This window comes from Populus alba, chromosome 2, assembly GCF_005239225.2.
Source record: "Populus alba chromosome 2, ASM523922v2, whole genome shotgun sequence".
NCBI lineage: Eukaryota > Viridiplantae > Streptophyta > Magnoliopsida > Malpighiales > Salicaceae > Populus > Populus alba.
Genome location: NC_133285.1, coordinates 10976322 through 10999966, shown reverse-complemented (window position 1 = coordinate 10999966; position 23645 = coordinate 10976322). Strand labels below are relative to the sequence as shown.

General features: G+C 27.7%; 1 long non-coding RNA gene across 1 annotated transcript; it reads right to left on the bottom strand.

Moving 5' to 3' along the window:
* Positions 1 to 342: 342 nt before the first annotated feature.
* On the bottom strand, positions 343 to 9519 carry LOC118044484 (uncharacterized). Its single transcript, XR_004686793.2, has 4 exons — positions 9123 to 9519; positions 8945 to 9025; positions 8162 to 8265; positions 343 to 6495 (listed from the first exon to the last, which is right to left on the bottom strand). It is a non-coding gene; the product is annotated as an uncharacterized lncRNA (long non-coding RNA).
* Positions 9520 to 23645: the final 14126 nt, after the last annotated feature.

The window sequence follows — 23645 nt, the reverse complement described above, 5'->3', positions numbered from 1 at the left end:
ATTGGAATCATAGTTTCAATATATATATATATATATATATATATATATATTATGATTGTTAAAGCAATTTAAAAAAAATACATCAAAAAAATATGTGATAAAATCATGTTGAGGATTTATTTAAAAATTTTAAGAATATAAAAAAATGAATTGAATTTACATGAACAATTTATTATTAATATTATTATTTTTATATCAAATACATAATAATTGATTTTTTTTTTGTTAAAATTCAAATAAAAATTTATAATATTATTAAAGAACCATGTCAAAATTGTAGAGTAAGTGAATCTAGTAATTTTTTTAGTGAAAAAAAAAAAAGAAAAAATAAAGGATATAAAATGTTCAAGTCCAGCACATAGCCCATAGTAGCATGCTAGGCTCACGCACTTGGCCCTTCTTTATTGTTGTTTGCCTTTTTTTTTTAAAAAAAAAAAAAACAAATAACATATCATCTAGAATAAAATACTAGTTCTAATAGGACTCAAACCCACATCTTGCACCCACCCCATGCATGACTCCATTGACTGAGCTACTTTATAGAATTGTCATAAGAATATATAAAATATACATTAAAGTGATTTATTGTTCATATAAATAATAATTCACTATAAAAAAAAAACCCCATTTTTTTTAGAATGTTTAGGTAATCTACCAACTCTACACAACAAATTTCTTCAAAATAGAAAAAATAAATTAGGATAAAATGTAATAATGTTTCCTGATTTCACTAATCTTCTTCTTTTTCTTTGCATACTTTAATAAATAATTGATTTATCTTATTTCAATCCTCAACTCCTTTCCTAGCAGCACATCCCTTTTTATCCATAACGAATTCACGCCTTTTAGATGTACAAAATGTCCAAACCTACTCCTCTGTTGGACTTCTTCATGTTAGCAATATTATCATGAAGTTTCAATAAATTAAAAAATTAAAGCTCAATAACACATACCTCCATTACAATCAGATTCTAATTATAAGAGGAAAACATGAATACCAAATTGTTGAAAAGAATTGAGAAGCCTATTAACTAGTTTGTTTGATTCCTTAATATGTACATTTGATAAAGATATCTCAACCTTTCTTATTAGACTAGAGACCTTTTTATTTTTGTGAAAATTTCATGCATTCTACTCTTTTCTTCTAAAATCTTTAGTCTTGTCAAAAAAAGATATATTGGAAAACACCAAAAGTCTAAAACAATTAAATATATCAGTCTTTTTATCAAAAATGATTTTACAATTAAAATTGAAGGAGATATACAACTTATAAAACCTTTTGAAATCATATTGGTATTAAAGCCTATTCGAGTTTGGAATAGTAATGTTGTATAAAACTTCAAAGATCCTATGAGAAAGAAAAAACCTTAGAATCTTAAGTCAATTCTACAAAAAGGTGTAAGTCCTGAATAAGAGTTGAGTAGGGCATTAAAGCCATATAATTTGGAACATGTTTGTCTAAGCAATCTTTTTATTTTCATAGATTTTATTTTCTTTAGAACTACTTCTCTTTCAACCTCCTTTACAATTGATTCTTTTGAAAACAAAATAATTATTAATAGTAAATAAATTACTATTAAAGATTTTACAAAAAATATTGATGATTGAAAAATACCAAAAGTCTAAAAGAATTAGATTTATCAAACTTCTTTATTCAATATTCAAAACTAATTTTATAATGAAAACTGAAGAAAGAGATATACAACTCACAAAACCTTTTAAAACCATCCAACTTCTATCCCAAAAATCCTTAAAAAAACACAAAGACATAAACTACAAATATGTCAAAATCAGGCTTGTATAAGTAGGAATAAAGCTCCTCGCCAAAGAAAGCCTAGACACTTATGTCCTTGCAGATTCTTAGAGATGCCAAATTCTATAATTTCCAAGATTCATTATTAAGTTCTATAGAATCCAGTTTATGTAGTGGTCCTGTCTCTTTTAACTATTATCCAAACTTTACCATATCTCTTAAAGACAAAAGCATACTACAAAGTATACTCTTACAAACAAAAACCTATAGTTACAATATACTTGAAGGTCAATTCTAGTAGCTTTGATCTTCAAAATCCACTACAAAACTATGTTCTTTACCTTTGCCAACAAACATAAATTTCAATTTTAAAAAGGTGAAATCTTACTTTTACAAATAAACTTTTCAATTGTACTTAGAGTTATCCAATGAAATGATGTAACCTTACTAGAAGACTAGATCCTTAAAGGAGTAACCCAACTTGAACCTACATAACCCCAACAACCAAATTTCTAACTAAAACAAATAACACATTCAACGATGGCAAGGTCAAACTAACTTTTTATAGACATTCAACTAGTTTTAGATTCTTATATGAATCCTTTTGTCCAGCACTTTTAATTCAGGAAAAATCTCTGAGAGCCCATCTGTCATAAATATACCTTACCATATAAGCCACTCTAGAAAATCAACCTTTGATATTTCTCGTACCAATTTTCAAAATACAGATTATATCACAAATATACCCATGCCTTTATATACAAACCTAGAAAATGACCAACCCTCTCTACCAACCACTTCAACTTTCTTTGATATAACAAAGAATATCCAAAATAAACTAAATGTTTTAGAAAAAGAATTTATCATTAATAAAAGATATTTTATTGATGATTTATATAGTAACCATAGCTTTGAAAAGAGATCTTGGTTTTTCAAAAAAAAATTCTAAAACAAAGATTAGAAATAAAAAAATATTTTAATGATTTTGTTGCATTACATAAAATACAAATTTTGTTTTTCAATTGGTTTGAGTTATATTATGTTTTTTAAAATCATACTGCATACCTTTTTATAAAAGATGCATGTCTCATTACAATTGGGAACCAAAAACACCATTTCAAAACTAGAAAGCAGTTCTCCCATTGAATCTGAACATTCTTATTAGAGAAACCTCAAAATTTCTCATAAAGACCAAACAATTGAAGTTGCTCCTTGTAAATCCCCAAATAAAGATGTTACAATCAATACCAAACACATTACACAACAAACCAACTTTACAAACAAAAACCCCAACACTACAAGAAAACAACTGACTAGAATATAAAAACATATTTAGAAGGCTCTATTTTCTCATGTTGAAACTACAAATCCGTTGAATAAAAGCTAAAAAAACTCAGTTTTCAAACCATACCAAGTCACTAAAGCTACCCAAACTAAACTTTAAAATAATAATAAAAATTTTCTTAAAGCTACCAAGGACATTTTAACCACATTAAAGCTTTATTTTCCACCTTAACTACTCTTGACACACCCCAACTCAGTAACAACCGTCAAACCTCTACAAGCCATATAAACACCATATAACTTGACAAAAACCAAACTTTTGTTGAAGAATAAACCGTCCAAAAAAAAAATTCCTGAAATACACAAACTTTATTGGACGAACACTACACTGAAAACAACTCATGTTGCACTAGACATGGGAATCCAAAATGAGCCAAGCATTACAAACCAATACAAGTTCAATGCCTTTTCCTTATATAAATGAAATTTTGATGGAATGACATAATACAATATCGTCCATACCTTACAACAAATGACTATGGTTGCCAATGCTTACAAAACCCATATTGAAAACTCAGACAAAGCCATAGTTGAACTTTTAATTGCAGAATTTTTTGGCCAATTAAAAGGATAATAGGATTACCATCTCACTAATACCCAAAGATTAGAGATTCTGCAATTCATTTAAACATATGAAGACCAAACACCAATCTTAAACCATCTGACAACTCTATCCAAGATGCAATATCAACCCTAACACTAACTATTTCTCTACATTTCATAGGAGATTCATCTCATCTAAAATATGAAAATACTGAACTTCTTTCAAACATTAAGTGCAAAAAATTTAATGATTTCTATTGATACAAAAACACATTTCTAACTTGTGATATACTTCAAGAAGACTCAAACCAACTTTTCTGCCCTACCCTAGAAAAGACAGTAAAAAACAAAATCAAAGACATCTTTGGCACCAAACCCATCCTTTATAACCAACTAATATTGTCCCAAACTAAATTTTTTTAGATTTGAAAATAAGTGCAACACTAGATAATCAATCTTTTATATGAAATCTCTGAAAAATTTCATTAGCATAGGCTTCTTGAGACAATCCTAATATCCCTTAGGATTTGTTTATCTCAATATTTATTTATATCAAATTACACCAAAAAATTGTTCAATTGCACGAGGTAAACCCAAGTAATTTAAAGCAAGTAGAATATCATTTATATATAAGACTAAGAAAATTATTTTTCTTTCATTGACCTTACGGTATATACATTATAGAATTTTAAATACCAATAACAAAAGACTTGTTTAGATAATATATTGATTTATTAAGTCTACAGATCAAGTGATTGTTCATATCTAAAATGAAACCTTCTAGTTTAATTTAAACCTCTTCTTTTAGGTATTTGTTGAGGAATGTCATTTCTATATCCATTTGATACAATCATATCAAAATGAGCTACCAATATTGTGATTATTCAAAAATGATTCTTTTTTTGAAACATGAGAGAAGGTATCATGATAATCAATCCCTTGGCTAAGAGTCTTGTATTATATCTTTTTATATTTCCTAACATCTTTTTTGGTTTTAAAAGTTCTACTTACATTCAATGATTTTTCCATCTTTAGGCAACTCAACAAGATCCCAAACTTGGTCATTAACCATTAAATCTAACTTATCCCTAATAGAATTATACCATAATATAGGTTTATATCCACTCATAGCCTGTTAAAACATAATAAGGTCATCACCAACACCAATGTTCATGTTATATTCTTATAGGTACAATATAATTTGAGAAAATTATAGGTTTCCTAACTATTAAATATATTCTCAATATTACATCAATATATTCAACTTAAGAATGTTAAGTAACTAGATTTATAGAAATATCCTTAAAATGATGTGGTTCTTTAATGATTAATTTTTTTTTGTTATCAAATCTTGATAATTATTATGAAACAAAACCAATTTATATGAAGATGTAGGAGTAGGTTTAAAATTACTATCCTTTTTAAGAACCGAGTTTTGAGGTTGACTATCTCACTAATCTCATCATTCTCAAGGAACTTGAATTTTTAGATTCCATAACTCTTGTTACACAAAATGGACAATAAAATTTGTTTCCATTAGAATTTTCTTATAGGCAATGAAATATTCACTGACTATTCTTAAATCTAATTTTATCTTATGTGAATTGTATACTCTAACTTCAACCAGGTAAATTTATACGTGAATATACCTTAAAATCAATTTCCAACCTTTCTATAACTCAAATGGTATTTTGTGACTGTCTTGGTTGGAACCCTATTTAGTACATATGTTATTTTTAGAGCTTCATTCCATTAAGATAATGGGAGCTCGAAGTTAATAACCATATTCCTTATCATATCCATCAATATTTAGTTTCTCCTTGACCTCTCGTTTTAATTTTTTTAAATAATTGTTTCTCTATTTTTGCTTTATAAACATTAAAGGAATATGATGCTTCACTTTTTTTTTTTTATAAAAAAATAGAGATGTATATAACATGTATAATCATTAATAAAGATAATGAGAAATTTCTGACTATTAAAGCATGCATCTTGAAATAGCAATGTGCATAATCTATAAAAAAAATCAAAACTCCTTATTCCTTTTGTGAACTTGTTAGTTTGCTTTTCTTTAATACAATTTATATAAGTACTAAAATCAATAAAATCAATAGCCTCAAGGACTCCATTATTTACCAATCTTTTAGTTCTATCAATGAAGATATGACCTCATATTATATGCCAAAATATAAAAGATCTCTCATTTATAACCCCATGTTTAATGCCAATATTATTACCATGCAAAATCATAAAGCTATAATCAAGGGTAGGATTTAAATGAAATTTGAAGAATTCATAATCCATAATACCATTACCAACCAAAACATTGTATTTATATAAATGAAGAGAGTTATAATGAATTTAAAATTAAAGGCACAACATAAAAGTTTTAAAACTGAAATAAAATTTATTAAAAAAGATAAAACATAAAAGGTTTTTTGAAGGTCTAAAACAAAACAAGAAATTAGGACAAGCCTATAGGTCCTAACCGCATCTTCATATGAAGGTAGTGTTTCCTGAACAAGTAACACATTCATTTTTCATCCATTTTTTTAAGAAGCCAAACATGGTATTGTCATTGATTGTAAAATCAAAATCAATCCACCAAATATGTTATGAGAAACATGAACTATGTTAGATTCCAAACACACTAAAAAAATCATATTACCTTTCTTTTCAAGTCTATGCTGGAATTTGGGATATGTCTTCTTTACATGTCCTTTCTTCTTGCAAAAAATAAATAAATCTGACATTGCCCTTATTAACTTGATGAAGAGGCATTTTCCCTTGCTTGATTCCATGAGCTTTAATTAGAGGTTCATCCACCCAAAGTGCTAAATGAAGGTCCATGCAACCTAATGTAAAAAAAAATTTCTCCTTCCAGTCAACATAATTATGAACACTTGTAAGAGCGACATTAAATGAATTAAAATTCATAACAAATAAAGTTTGAATAATTATAAATAAACAACAAAGCTTACTAAATAAAACAGGTGATGAAGCCAAACACAAAATATTTACTCATGTAAGTTAATCTAAAAAAATAAATTAGCTTAGATTATAACATCCAAGCAATTTACATTACTTTATGATTATGATGGGACTAACATTTATTTCTAAAAGAATTTTCTAAGCCTCTAGGCAACTAGATTAATATATTTTATTATTATTTCTATCTCATCCTAATTTATCACTTAAATATAAAAATTACCATATGGGGGGGGGTGATTTCTATGATTAATTATAATTATTGATGGTATTAACTTTATGTAACTAAACTTAATGTTACTATATATTTTTATAATTAAAAATGTTGTAGCTATTACTTAACTTCTCTAATATAAACTTAATATGGCATCATAATTATTGACTAAATTTTATGTCAATTGCAAATTCTTTATATTTAGAAAAAAAAAAACTATGCACTGAAAAATTAAGTATGCATAAAAATCCTAATACACACACGTAATTAATGAATTAACAACAATAACAACCTAATGGTGGCTTTTTTTTTTTTTTTTCTCATATTTTTCCAAGAGTTCGATTCTCCATAAAAGCAATAGTTAAATGTTAGGTTTTATTCAACAAAATATTAACAAGTGAATCCAACCCAGCTTGCCTTAAAAGGATGTTGGGTATTGCGGTGTTTTTTACCTTACTAAAGAGAAAAAAATTATATGGTTAGTCGAATAGCTTCTGTTTTTTATATCGAACCCCGTATATAATTGTGTTTTAAACATTGGATTTATAAAAATTAAAATAACTTGTTTTTTTATTCATAAACACCTGCTTTTCATGTATTTTTCATGCAAAAATTTACCCATTACAGTTTTAATCAAATTTATTTTTTAAAAAACCACAACTAAAAATGAGTTTTTTTATAAATGTATTATCACAAAGACTATCATAATATCGAACACACACTAACTAACATGTGCCACTAGACTAGCCTACTATTTGTTACACATTCTTGCAATATAAATTTATCTATTTTATACAAATGACAATTATGCAGAAGAAGTGTAGCAAAAGGATTCTTTATCTAGTTACAGACCCATAATGTTATTCATGATCCATACAAGATAAGAACATGCAGCATCATCGGGCTTTTTTCTCTCTCTCATAATTTCACATGGAATTTGATTATCCAATTAGTTTTTTTCAAAAATAAAATTTATAAAAAAAAAAAACATCACAAATGTAAGAATTCCAGTATAATTCCAGATGCAAGAATTACAGTAGAATTCCGGTTTGAATAGAGTTTTGAAATACAAAGTAAAACACCACACATGCATGAATTTCAGTAGAATCCCACATTGTACAGAGTCTCAAATACAAAGCAAACTTGAAAACATACGTAGTTTACATAATTTAATAGATAAACCAGATAAATTATGCAATAAAAGAGATCTTTAAATGGAATAAAAAAACTAGGCTGGAGATATTGCTTTGATACCAAAATGTTAGCAATATCATCATGAAATTTCAACAAACCAAAAGCTGTAGCCCAACAACACATACCTCTACTCATAGTAATAATTAGATTCCAATTGTGAGAGAAAAGCACAAATACCAAATTGAGAAGTATTTTGTCTAGCCTCTCCAAGTCCTTATAATTTGTGCACCTGATGAAGAAATGACAAGCTTTCTTGTTAGACCAGAGGGACCTTTCTGCATTCTGAGCAGCAAAATAAAATTTTAATTATATAACTACTCTTCGCCAAGGATCGGACAAAAAACAAAGAAAATAAGTGCCGCTCTCACATCTGCAACCAGTGGCAGCCCCCTCGCCTAGTTTGCTTTTCTATTTTACCTCTAATTCTTTTTTTGATCCACTCTTGAAGTCAATTATGCTATCTGTATGTTTGGATAATTTTGCTTTCCTCTTTGCGGTGGAATCTTTAACTTGGCAGCAACAAAGAATTAAGGAGATTTGAAGCGATTACTGGTACAATTTGTGGCTGCCATGTAAGAGGAGGTCGAGGTGTGCACTTCCACAACCTCCATTTTACTAACAAATGTGGAGTTTTGATCCTGTAGCCTTCAAAGGCCTTGCAGTGCTACACTCTCATCATTAGTGCAGCTGTTTTGACATTTTCATGCATAACATCTGTTGATCATGTTTCAATTTATCTTCATTATTCTGGGAGAGAAGTTGATCCTCCCTTTAGCAGAAGTTGAAGAGTGGTTAAAATAAGTCCAAATAGAAAGAAAGAAAGATTAAGATTAACCCTAGGAACGTTGAACCAGTCCAGAACTAATTAATTGCAAGTTACAAAGTAATAAAGAATCTTAATAACCCACCAAATTATCCGATTCAGATCTGCATCAACCACACAGCATGACAGGTAACAAGTTTGGCAGCACCTAGAGTTCCTCCAAACCCTTCAGCAAATCAGGAGTAATACCACATATACTTGATTAAATCCTCTAACACTAGAACAAATACTTGAGTGGCACCGTAAATAATCAATAATATTACCTTTAACACATCCAAATCTGATACCTGCCGGTCTTACCAGCTCAAGATAATTGTAGCATTAGCTTTCCACGGGCACTGAAGAAGCTAGGAGGAACTCAGGGTGACCCCAAACAAACCCATTGCCCATTTCTAATCGACTTCCGATGAATAATATTTCAGTTTGTCGACATAGCTAACATATATATGCCTCCTGCTGTGCCCTCCTCCTCCTCCTATATATATATATATATATATATATATATATATATAATGCCTCTGGATCTGTCTAGGACTGTATGGTTTATTTTCAACCGTGATAAAACTACGTTTTAGGCGAACCTAGCCCATGTTGCGATCTGGTTCTGGATACCCCTCGTACTAGATTCATTGAACTTGGACATTTTCTCTGGCTCTACTGGTTCTCGTACCAATTGACCCGAGTGTAATCTTAAACATCAGTCTTAATAAGATATTTATTTATTATTTGACCCGTGATTTCCACGGGTTGAATAATTTTCTTTTGAAAAAAAAAATATATGTAACCTTATTAAATGTGTTTTTTTGGTAAAAAAAAATTATAGTTATAAATTAAAAAGTCTATACATGCATTTAATTAAATACATCAAGAATTATTTATGTCAATAAATACAAAAAATAAAGTATTAACGCGTTTATTCAACTCGCTTTATTGCAGGTCAAATAATTTTTTTAACACAATAGAAATAAGGTATAAGTGTTAATAACATATGTTTTGACATTAGGTAAATAATATAACCATGAATCAAAAGATTGATGTTTATATATAATAAAATATAATAAAAATCATATACCTTAATAAAAATATGTAAATTCTCATATTAATTTTAACATAGCAGAAAAATGAAATAATGTTGTGATTGATACATAGAAACACAATTTTCTTAGTTATTGTATAATAATTTTTAAAAAAAGTGTAAAGAAAAAAATTGAAAAACAAATTACAAAAGAATAAAGATAAAAACAAAGGAACGATATAAATAGGCTAAGAGTAGAGTGATAAATATTGAAAGTGTAAAAAATACAAAAAAAAATAGTTTTTTTTTAAAAAAAAGTGTAAGAAAAAAAAAATTAAAAACTAAAGATAAGAAAAAATAGTGATAAATAGGCCAGGTGCAAAATAATATAAATGCCAATATAAAGAGAAAAAAAAAACATAAGAAAAACTTGTTTTCAAAAAAAAACAAATAATTACAATTTTACCACCATTATAATAAAGAAATTGAAAAAAAATACAATAATGTCATTTCTACATGAAAACACCATTTATTTTTAGCATATGTATACTAATATATAACACTTGACGCGGTAGCCATTGAATAATGTTTTTGAAAAAAATAAATAAACATGCAACCTTATCAAATGTGTTTTTTTAAAAACAATTCTAATTATAAATTAAAAAATTTATGCATGCATTTAATTAAATACATCGAGAATCATTTGTGCCAATAAATACAAAATAAAGTGTTAATGCGTCTATTCAACTCGTCTTGCTGCATGTCAAAAATTGTTTTTTAACACAAAAGAATTGAGGTGTAGATGTTATTAATGTATTTTTTTATATCAAATAAAAAATATAACCGCAAGTCAAAAAATTGATGATTATATATAATGAAATATAGTAAAATTCATATGCCTTAATAAAAACAACGTAAGTTCTCAAGTTAATTTTTCACGTAGTAGAACAATAAACAATGTTGCAATTGAAACACTATTTTCTTAGTCTTTGTATAATATAATTTTTTTAAAAGTGTAAAGAAAAAAATAAAAACAATTACAAAAGAATAAAGATAAGAAAAAAAAGAATGATATAAATAGGCCAAGTGTAGAGTGATAAATATTAAAAGTGTAAAAAATAATAGTTTTGTTTCAAAAAAAAAAAAGTGTAAAGAAAAAAAGAAAACTAAAAATAAATATTACAAAAAATGAAGATAAGAAAAAAATAGTGATAAATAGGCCAAATATAAAATGATATAAATTCCATATATAAAGAGAAAAAGAAAATATAAGAAAAACTTTTTTTTTCTTAAAAAACTGATAATTACAATTTTACCACCGTGACAATAAAGAAATTGACACTATTTCATTTTAGTATATGCATACTAATATATAGCACTTGACGTTATAGCCGTTGATAAAGGCTTCGCCTAATCTTCATTTCTCCAGTGGATATAATTTAAAGTTGTTAATAAAAAGACTTGAAGTCTTTCATAATATGAGTTGGCCTTTTAACACTAGAGAGGCCTAATCCAACCCATAAATAAAAGTTGAATTAACAAAAGTCTAAAAAGAAATCATGATTTGTGTATCTTCTCTTTTTTTCTAGTCCTCCAATTTTTTTTTTATTAACTTAGTCCTTTAACATTATGTTTATTGATAATTAGTTTTTGTTATTTGTTCCTTTTCTCCTTTTTATTTGCTACTGTAATCTAAAAAAATCTCGTTGTTGGGTCTCGATTTTGCAGAAATCTATTTCATTTTATTGTTTGCACAAGATTAAAAGTCGAGGAACCAAAATTCAAAAAACAAGTAAATTAGCAGGCCTATTAAAAAAAATTAGTCTCTTCGATTTTTTGCTAAATTGTATTTTGTCATATTTCTTAGTAGTCCTGGTGCGACCTAATTTTTACCCTATTTTTGAAAACATTTAAAAAAAAACCAAAAATTGCAAAAAAAAACAAACAAAAAAAACCCCAAAAAATATGTTCTTGATGTATTTGAGTTGTTTATGGCTTCTTTTTCAAAGAATTTAAAATAAAATAAGAAAAAAAAGAAAAAAAAAATACATTTAATTTTTAGTGATCTAATTATAATTATGAAAGGGAGATGACCAATTTGAAAATTGCAAACCCTCTCACCAAGTAATCTATTTTCTTAATCAAATGGTCTACAACCATTCTCTTAATCTAAAGGTCCATTTTTCTTTGTTTTGTCTCCAAGTTATCAAATAAATGGTTAAGATTTATTCTTGAAATTCAATAGTTAATCTTGGTTTGCTTCGTCTTCAAGCCAAAGAAAATTTTCACTTATAAATAGGTGGTTATACACACATAAAAAGAGGAGCATAAATTAAGGAGAATATTTTTAGGTGGAATTTTAGGAGAGAATTAATTAGAAAAAAAAAAAAAAACCACCCACACACCAAAACACTCTCCCATCTACCAACTAAAAAACACCCATATAAAAAAAAAAAAAAAACATAGACCTATTGTTTTGAAACTAGTCTCTAGCTACAAAAAGAAAAAATGGATCACTCACACTAACAATTACTATAGTCCAGCCTCCCTCCCTGCACACCAACTTCCCTCTTTTCCTCCAGCCACCGTTATCAAAGGAATCCACCAAATCACAACACTTTCATCAACCCATGACAACCATTTTCCTCACTATCAATTATCAAAGTTTACCTCCTCTCCACAATCGGTTTATCCCTTCTCACCATAATAATTAAATAGTTTTTCTTATCCACCTATTAACAACCACCCGAAGCTCAGTCACCATTTTTTTATAAATCAAGTCATGCTTCTCTTATACCCACCTCAACCTTTTACACCACTAAAACACATACCAAATCACAGTCCTATGTCTATAGCCATTAGCCACTGAATCACCAGGAACCACTAAAATTATAGTTCCCATCAGCCTTCACACCATCTGCCACCACTCCCAATAGAGCTTTGACTAACAACTCTTCCTTATCACCATCAACAACATCATCGACCACAACCTCTCCCTTTCTAAAACAAAAGAAAACCACCAATCTCTCTTTTACTTGAAACACATATAAACAAAACCAAAGCCTTCACCCATTTCTCATTCATTGTCCAAGGTCAACACTGTTATAGACCCCCTCAAAACTCTAGACCCTTTTGCTTCAGCCGCTATCAACACGAGACAACCCCATCTCTTTCTCCCTCATCACTACTAACGATGGTGAGTTCCCCCAAGCTTACCTACCCTACCAACACCTCTTAGTCCAATAACCCCAACAGCCACGAACGACAACAGTAGCTCCCCATTTCCTTCAACAAAGTTAGCTGCCTGAACCCTCACAAACTAACCTCTCTCATTATCAAATTCACTACTTATCATCTCTTCTTCATAACGATAAGAACCAATAACCTCCACCATCAATAATAAAGCCCAATTCTAGCTTGAGAAATTTGTATGAAGAGTAATAGAAAAGCAGATCTATGAAAAAAAGAAAGATAAAATCAATTGTTTGTTACGATTTATTTCTTCTTCAGTTCCCAGTGAAAGTCATCACTGACATAGGGAGTAAGAAGAAGGGAAACCACTTTAGATTCACCTATTTTTTAGGTTTTGTCTATGGTGGCAACATGTCAAGCAAACGTGCCATCATTGTTCCTCATCCCCCGTGTGCTTCTTGAGTTCCCAGCAATCTCCCCAACCTATTTTTGACCTTTAAAAGTTTCATTTTGCAATTCTTAGATGTTTAATGTGTGGTTTAAATTATTGTTAAGTTTTGAATTTTGATGATTTGTAAAAAGTGTAATTGTGGGTGTGTGTGAGTAAAATATAGCAAAAAAAAAGGAGAATGTGTGTGTGTGTTGCATTTTTTTATTACTTATTTTTTTGTGATAGAAAATATAAAAAAATAAAAGGATTTTAATTTATCCAACTGTTTTAATTATATACAGCTGAGTCTCTCAAAAACACAAAAATAATATCTTGTTTAAAAAATAAAATGCATGGTATGTTTTTTTTAGCATTTATTTTGGATTTAATAATCAGTTTATTGAATCCATAAGAATTTGATCAATATTCCAATAATCACTTCACTAAGATTTTAATTCATAAGAATTAATGATTAATATTTTGGTATAAATATTGGACCTACAAGTAGGTTGATATTTAAATATCAGGAACTGCCCTGAAAATTCTCAGAATTATTTTGAGTGTTCACCAATTTTAATTGGGAGTACTTCTCACCATAACACATTAGTTGTGGAAAACACTCTCGTCTTCCAGGATAGGTCAACTATGTCAAGGCACGCCAGCCTATAATGAATTTTTAAAGCCAGATTTATTGACATGAATGAATGTTTACCCTAAGCCATAGATTAACTACCGGTTATAAATCTATCAAAACCTTTAAACCACATTCAAACCACGCAGTGCAGCTTATTTTAGGTAGGGTGTGCTAAGAGTGCTAATACCTTCCCTAGCTGCAACCATTCCCGTAACCTTGAAATCTCTAATAAAACCGGTATACCTGAGTTTTCTAATGACCTTAAACCAAATAACTAGGTGGTGACTCCCATAACCCCCTGACGTTACGCGTCCATATACTATAAGTCCCTAAGTTCAAAGACCAAACATTTTATTTAATGATTTTTTTTCATATCCTAATTCTTGGTTTGAGAGGGGAGAGGGAGAGGGAGGGAGAGAGAGAGAGTAATTTGAAAATAGTACAAGAGAGAGATAGTTGTTAGTTGGCTCCATTTTAGCCATAAAAAAGTCATTCTTGAAGTCAACAGGTTCTTTTTGAAGAGAGGAGTTCCATTGAGATGTTCATTGGCCTTCATCTTGCTTGAAAAAGAAATTGATTTTTCAAGTTAATTTTTAGATTCAGGTTGATTTTTTATTTTGAAATTATTTGTTTATATATTTAAGACCATAAATGAGTTTTTATGGTCTTTGAAGTGTTTCTTAAATGTTTTCAGGTGGAAAAAAAAACTTGAAAATGAGTTTTTTGTCTAAGAAGTTGGAAGCCCAATTTTTGACCACTTGAAGGCTTGAATGAACTAAATATAACGTGTCTGTTGTAACAAAAATAGCAGATAGCACATCATCTTATTCTTAAAACAAAACTAGGCAGATGGCACATTGTTTGGTAAAAAAAAAAAACATTAGGCCACCCTGGCCAACAAACCTGACATGGTTTTTTTTTTCTCTCTCATTTTCTTAAAAAAAAAAGTTATTTTATTTAAAGAAAGATTAATATAAAAAATATATTTCGTATGTTATTTTATTAAATTTTTACACTAATTATCAAACCCATGAATTAACGCAAACATTCGTAAACTCGATAGGTTAGGATTAAGGTCAACTAGTAAAATGCATGATAACCCAAACCCAAATACAATCTAAATTCTTAACAACCTAATTTGAGACAACATAATAAGAAACCACCTAATCCAATCCATTTGCCAAATCTGACTTTTGCAAATAACTAAATTTTCTAAAGTTATTGGAGCCATACATTATTCCAAGCTCTAAATACAAGCTATAAATTACAAGCTGTGGTGATTAAGTCATGGAAGAAGTTTATATACAATTGGACTTTCCCTAATTGATGAGTTTTAGGCTTATGTTGATCCTTCAAAGCAAGTCCCTCATGGAATGAATGCGACGCGCTTTGATTCTTAAGTCAACATTTGAGATTGTTTGATCAAGTGGCAAGCATGTAAGAAATTCAAAAATAAACTTTCCTTATATGTTCTTTAGCTCGTTGAGTGTTATCTTTATGTAGTGTTGTTAAGATTAATCCCTCTTATCTTTCTCAAAACCTGAGAATATATAATCTTGAAAAATATCTATAAAATATATATAAAAATATATATGGAGAAATGCTGGTGAAAAAAATACTATTCATGTATAGTAAACTAAGATAAGCTAGTTCGATCAGACCAAAACTCGAGCTTGGTTAGGCCCTGACTTGACAAGCTTTGTGGAGCTTGGTTGGGTCATGGCATAATTGAGACAAAATAGCTTGGTTGGAGTATAAACAAATTGAGGTCGAGGTGAGTCTTGGGTGGGATGCCAAACCAAGCGTTAACATGTCTTTTATTAGTATTATTATTATAATTTTCCCTTGATGTCTTGTAAGTATACATATTTGGAAGACTTTATCCAGTTAGAAAGGGAAAACAAATGCTTATAGTATATGATTGCATAAAAATGTTACTTGTGTGAGCATGCATTTGAATGTTTGCCTATTTTTTGAATTTATGAGATATATTGTCAATGTTTTATAGAGAGAGATTCATGATCCTTTTGGAGACAATAGTCATAAGGACTTGAAGATAGTTGGTCACAAGGACCTAGAGAAAATTAGTCATCAGGACATGAAGAAAATTGGTCGCAGGGACTTGGAGGCATAATAAAGGTTAATGGAGACTTCTCCATGAAAAATTCAAGGTAATAAAATTGAAGATTGGGCATTAAAATAAAAAATTAATCAAGGATTGATTACCGATTTTTTTTTCTCTAACAAGTACTTAAGTTGCTTAATAGGTTGTTGAAGTTGAAATCGATTTATAAACTATTGGGACCATATTATGTTTGTTGTGCTTTCTTGTTCTTGTTATATTGTATTGTTGTTTGTTGTGTTGTGTTGTAAGATTAAACATATTAAATTTTTGGTAATGAATTATTTTATTATGTTGATAGCAAAATTACCTAAATTAAAACTATCATTAAGAAAATAGCTTTACATAATTTTTTTCTTAAAAATAATTAAATATTTTCTTTACAAAACTAAATAATTACATATAAAATAAATTATATCTTTGAAAGACACATGTATATTAAAATAGCATAAGAAAAAAAAAACAATAATGAAAATATTAGAAGGTATTTTTTAGTAATTAGAAATAGTAAATAATTTAATTAGGATCCATAAAGCTAAGAGATAATGTACTTAAAATAAAGTAATTGAGCTTAGTTAGTTTTCAAATACTTAAGGTTACTAACTATGTAATTAAATATTAGTTAATTGGTATGTATAAAAAAATATTAAGTTTATTTTATTTTTAAAATATTTAAGGTTATTTTTTATAATAAAATAAATAGTCTTTCATCTAAAAAAAACATAACTTCCTATATGTTTTGAGTAGAAAACCTAATACACATTTAATCTATTTTAAAAAAAACAATATATTTCAATCTCAAAAGTTCCATGGTTGGTTTTTAAAATCTTTATCAAATACTTTTTTTATGAGTTGCATTAAAGCAAATTAAATCATTAAAATTTTAAAAAAGTTAGGGAGCCAAACATTGTCGTAAGTTTGCTCAAGTTCATTTGTAGATGTTAATGAGTAGAAAGTCCATTCCTAATATAAATGAAACCTAATTTTAAATTTTGTATTCTAGAAAATTAACAATATATTTTTATGAGAAAAAAAAAATATTCATTTAAATACTCCAAATACATCTGATTTACTATATACATTCAAACAATTTAATCATTAATTAAATAATTAAAGTTTCATTACCTTATCACAAACACCACTAAGTTTGAGCTTTTTAAAATTATATTTATATGACCCTAAGAGAAAAAAAAGAAAAGAAATATCATTTACAATACAATTATATTTGCTAAAACATTATACTAATAATATATCTCGTATTTTAGTTATTTGATTATGTATATATAATCAATTATTTAGTAATTTGGCTTTATTATTATAATCTTGTTTGTATGTTATTGTAGTCATTATAATCATTTGTATTTGAATAAAAATATTAATAGATCTCATACTCATATAAATATTTAACCCAAAATTCATATAATTTTATTTTTAAATCTTGTGATCTAGGAGATTTTTTTTCTAATGTGTAGTTTTAAGTTATTGAACATAATTCTTTATTTGACAGTTGGATTAGATTGTAATTTTTCCAAGAGATCCTAGAGACCCTGTTTCCTATAGGGTTAAGCTTTCACAACAATTAGTTATTGGAAAGGTCTTTCGATATTGCCTAAAAATTACTATTTACGATTTGTTATATTTTTCTAGTTGGTTTAAGATTTTTTATACTATTTTTTTTAGAACTCTTTAATTATTTTTTTAGCTTTATTGAGTATTTTTTTTCCTAGTTTGTTTAGGTATTTATTACTTTTCATTTATTTTTAGGTTACACAATATGTTTAGGTTAGTTTTTGGATTTATTTAAGGAGTTATAAACATCTTAGAAAGATAGACTACTTGAAGAGAAAATATGTAGTAGTAAAATTTTGAATTAGAGTTTTTTTGTGATCCCTATTCAGTATAATTTTAGGTTATTGTGCTTATTGGCTTTCTTGTATTGCTTCCATCTATATTAGTTGATATTAGAGCTCAATGATTCCCAGTTCTTTTCTTGTTGTGTGTTGCAAATCACATGTTATTTGCTTATTATGTGTTGGGATAACCATGATTAGAAGAGGTAGTAGAGTAGAATGTGTTTAAGTAAGAGGGAATGAGAAGGTTCTCTCTTTAAAGAGAAACCTTTAGGAGTAGTTTATAGAAGACATGTAAAGACAAGTTATAAAATTAACTATGTTGTTACCCATTTTGGAGCCCCACATTAAAAAATGAGAAAAAAAGAAGATAAAAAAAATATTTGTGAGAAGAATATACCAGAACACCTAGGAAATTGTAGAAGATTGGTTGAGAAATATCAAAATATACAAGATTGAAAAATTTAGCAGTGTATCTTTAATTGATGACAACCTTATTGACAAATAAATTTCAATCTAAGGATGAAAATTCAAAATTAAATGTTTAAGGACTCGATTGGATTTTTTTTCAAGGTTTAATTGAATTTATTAAGAGCTTAATTCCAATTCAAAACAGATTTTTTATGTCAATTTAGGCTTTAATTTGAAGAAATTAAAGTCTAGAGGTCGAATTGCAATTTTTAAGAGTTAATTTGATCAAATCAAGGGCTTAATTGCATAAATATCGAAGTTTGGCGGGCAATTAAGGACTTGATTTAAGAAATTCAAAACTAAGGACCAAATTCGAAAAGCCAAATGAATGTAAGGGTTGAAATTGACCAAATTAGGGGCCAAATTAAATAAATTGAAAGTTTGTTGGTAAATTAAGGGTCAAAATGCATAAATTCAGAACCAAAGACTATAATGAAAATAACGGTCAACTTTAGGACAAACAATTGAGTTGGACAAGGGTGAAATTGCATGAAATTAAAAGTTTAGAGGCAATTATAAGTATAATTAAAAGTAATTGAAAGAATAGGGACTTAATTGAAGTTTTACAAATTCCAAATTAAAAACCCTAAATGATGTGTTTTTTACACTTAAAGCAGAGAAGGTGAATGACTCGTCATTTGTCAGCTTACATCTTTGTTTTAACAATTTTGGTTAAATGAATTGGCAACTTCACAACGAATGAATGTAGTGTTACTGACTTTCAAATTGAGAAAAGTTGGATCTAAATGAAAGGTGTGTACCTCTTCTACCAACTTCAAGTGGTTTCAGGCGACGATGATGTCAAAATTGCTCTGACAAGACCTCAAAAGTGGACAACTCAGTCAACCTTGATAGTGCAACCATTATGCAATAACCAATTTGGTTTTCGCGTGTTCATACATAAAGGCTCCTCAATAGGTTCTTATTGAGGGTTTATAACACTTATCTCAATATCAAAAGTTTGTGAGAGACAAAAAATTTCAAATGAAAGCCAAGAGAGAGTGGCTATCCTAGGTATACATTGTTGATCCAAAAGTAGGTCTTTTTTTTTGCCTGCTTTTGTTGTTGTTTATATATAGATGTTTACATGCATAGAAAAGAGGTTTGAAATGTTTAACAAATGATGTTGCATTCACCAATTTGTTGGTGTGATTTTTATTTAATGAAGTTAATTTGATATTTTTGATACATTAAAGTTGTTGTTTCAGTTTGTTTTTAATATTTAATGTTGTTTTAGTTTTTGTTTAACTAAAGCTATGCATGTTAAAGTGAAAATGTTTACCTCGGGTTTGTTAAGCATGTTCATGCACAAAATAGGTTCAGAAAATCAGTTTTGAATTCATGTTGCATGAACATATATGTTGTTTTAAGTTGATAACTTTTTGATATCTCATGCTTGATTTTGATGCTTTAAATTTTTGTTGGGTTTTTTGTTCAAACATGTTTGTGTATGATATGATGACTTGTTGGGATAAAAACAAATATATGGTTTAGAATCCAAAAATACCTATTTCTGGGTTTGGTTGAGGTTGTATTAGCTGAGAATTTTTTTGGGTTTTTAGGCAATGTTCTTTATATTATTGGGAAGAACATTCCTATAACCCCTAGATTTGAATCAATTTTGATTTATTTCTTGGCATAAAACCCTTCATTATGCATGATTAACAAATAATATAGTGCTTATTTGCATGAATAACATGATTTTAATGATTTTTAATCATAGGATTTTAGTTTAGAACCAAAACTCATTTTAACAAAAATGTGATGTATAAGTGATAATTGAAGTGAATGAATTCTAGATTATTGATCCTTGCATGATTTCCAACATGTAAGTGCCTTTATTTTGATCAAATATTGTCTATTTTGGGTTTGATGTTGCTAGGTTCATTTTAGTGTTCTTGATTGTTCTTAGTGTTCTTCATTTATTTTGACATTTGAACCATTTTCTTTAAGGTTTTTTGAGTTTTTGGTATTCTTAGGTGTTTAATCTATTTTTTATTTATGAATTTTTTTCAGGTCAAACCATGATTTTTTACTGGTTTATGGTCAAACAAAAGATTTCAGGTCAACTCAGATTGGTCAACTTGATCGGGTTTGATCAAAGGATTTAAAACCCTGTTTGGTTTGCTATATTTTTTTTGTTAAAAGGTTGTTTTGGTTTAAGGTTGTGCTTTGCAAACACCCTTAATCCTATTTTTCTAATAGTTTTATTACAAAGAAAAATGAATTTTTTACCAAGCAAAGCCTATATATATATATATATATATATATATATATTTGCATATGGCTAAAAATCCTAAAGTTATTTAAGCATTTTTTATAAATAAAATACTTTGACATGTTTTTAAAAAAAATATTGCTTCGATTTTATAACAAGTTCATAAAATTCCAAAGGATTTTGGCCTATATTTCCAAAATAACAAAAAAAAGGTTCCTTTAATATGGGGAATATGAACTTATACGTAAGATATATTCCTGATATAAAATAAAAAAAGTCATTGTTTTTTATTTTTTTAATATACAGGATTATAAACTTATACTTAAGACATATTCTTGATATTAAATAAATAGACAATTTTATTTTTTTATGCTAACATTAGAATGGTTAGGATGTTAACCTGATAAAATAAAGACCTCATTACCTAAAACGATTTTTCTTAAACCCTAGATAGACCAATGACTAGAAAACACAATATTAGTTTAGTTACATCAGACAAATAAATAATACAATTTAACTTAGGTAAGACGTATTAAGGATGTTACTATCTTTTCTTTATGCAATCAGTTCATTTATCCAGATTCTGAGATCAATTAGGGTTTCTAATGACCAAAATACTATCTTCTTTTTTACTAATGAAGAACAAGAATTCATTGTCCTTTCCACCTACATCATTCCTAACGATTATGATCTAAAGGGATGATCATCGCAACACCGCATATGTACAACAAACTCATTGAATAAAAACAATAAACATGCGAAGACAAATTGAAGAATTATCCTATTAATTGATGGAGATGAAAAGGATAATTTTGAAGTATTATAAGAAGAGTGATCACGGATCCATGGCTAGTTATGAAAAACCCTTTTCAGAAGTATGAACAAATGATATAGCTTTTTGATTGGGGTGAGTATTATAGAGATTTTAGTGATTCTGTTTATGGTGAGATATATGTTGATTTGTATTCTCCACTAATCTATGGTGATTATTCTAATAATGATATCATAAATTATAATAATAATGATGATGATATCATTGATGGTGTTCTTGTTGATAAGATAAAGATTGAGTGCAAAGAAAACACGAAAGGTGCTCAACAAAAAAAAAAATATTGATTTAAACTATGTTATCCTTTTGATTTCAAGGTTAATGTTATTATGAAGGTACATGTACTCAAGGGTTATATGAACATGACATATATTGAAGAAATGATAAGACTAAAGTTAATGTTTAAAATTGTTATATACTTGGAGAGAATAAAGAAAAAAAGGTTGAATAGTCTTTAATGGCATGGGAATGAGAAAAGAACACTGAGAACGAGTTCTTTCCAACCTAGAAATACCAATGCACAAGATTTTTTCTTAAAACGTAGTTTTATGTTATTAAGCATAATTTTGTATCCGACAATTGGATCAAATTGAAATTCTTCTAAGAGATTCTATTGACCTTGTTTCCTATAGAGTTCAAATTCTACAACAATCGAATATCGGAAAAGTCTATCGATAATGCCCAAAAATTATTGTTTGAGATTTATTATATTTTTCTAATTGATTTAGGATTCTTTTTACTATTTAGTTTAGAATTTTTTTTTTATTTTTCTAGCTTTATTTAAGATGTTTTTCCTAGATTGTTTAAGACTTTTATTACTTTTCTTTTATTTTCAAGCTGCCTAATTTATTTAGATTGGTTTTTGGGTTTATTTGAGTTGCAAACCTTTTAAAGAGATAGACTACTTGAAAATAAAAGAAAATTTTGAATTAAGGTTTTTATGTGATCCACATTTGGTATAATTGTATGTTTATGTGCATGTTGTTTTTCTCGTGTTACTTTTGTCTATGTCATCTTGGTATTCATTTCTAAACTTTTTTTTTATTGAAGATAAATTTTGAAAATCTATATCCTAAATTTTTTTTAAAAAACCTATATAACATATTTTATTTTCTCAATCCATAAAAAAATTAGATTTTCAATTATTCTCAATTAAAAAAAAAAAACCAGTATTGTAACATTTAATTATGTAGTTTTTTAATTAAAAAAATAGTCAATTGAAATATAATAAAAATAAAATGATATAGGTGAAATTATATACTATCATATACTTTTAAACAATTTGAAAGGACTTGATATACATTGATTTAGCATACAAGATGAGTTTCTTGATTTTTCTTTTATATCTTACTAAAAATACTTAATATGCGTCTTAAACTAAAACTTATTGTAAGATATTTATATTGGTTAAAAAAAAGAACCTACATTAAAAATATGTTAAGAAATTATAATTCAAAATATTTATTTAAAAGATTTCCTCATATTTGCTCTCTTTTCAAATTTTTATCAATATTTTTTTATTTGTATACCTTGCAAAATGTATCAAGTGTGTATTTAGTATTTTTGTAGATGTCAAAATTTTATTGATTAAAATTTAAAAATATTAACACATTAACAATTCACATGTTATAATCATAGCAATACTTTGAATTGCATTCATTTTGATAAGCTTATATGGGGTAATGAAGGATGATAGAAAATTGTATAATTGACATTAAAAATATTTTTTTTAATAAAATATCAATTTTTGATGCATTAAGAAAATGCTATAATTTTAATATATAAAATAGATAGATAGATTGTTAAATACAGGAATATATTTATAAAGTGTGCACAATAGAGTTGTTACATTAAAATTCACATGAAGTTATTTACAAATCACTTCGATATATAATGATACTTTTTTAATAAAATTATTCATAAATTACAAATTAGGTGCATTTCATGTTTGGATAATAATGAAAAACCATCGATTAGATTTCAACATATTCATAAGAAATTTAGATATATGCATTTATTGAGTTT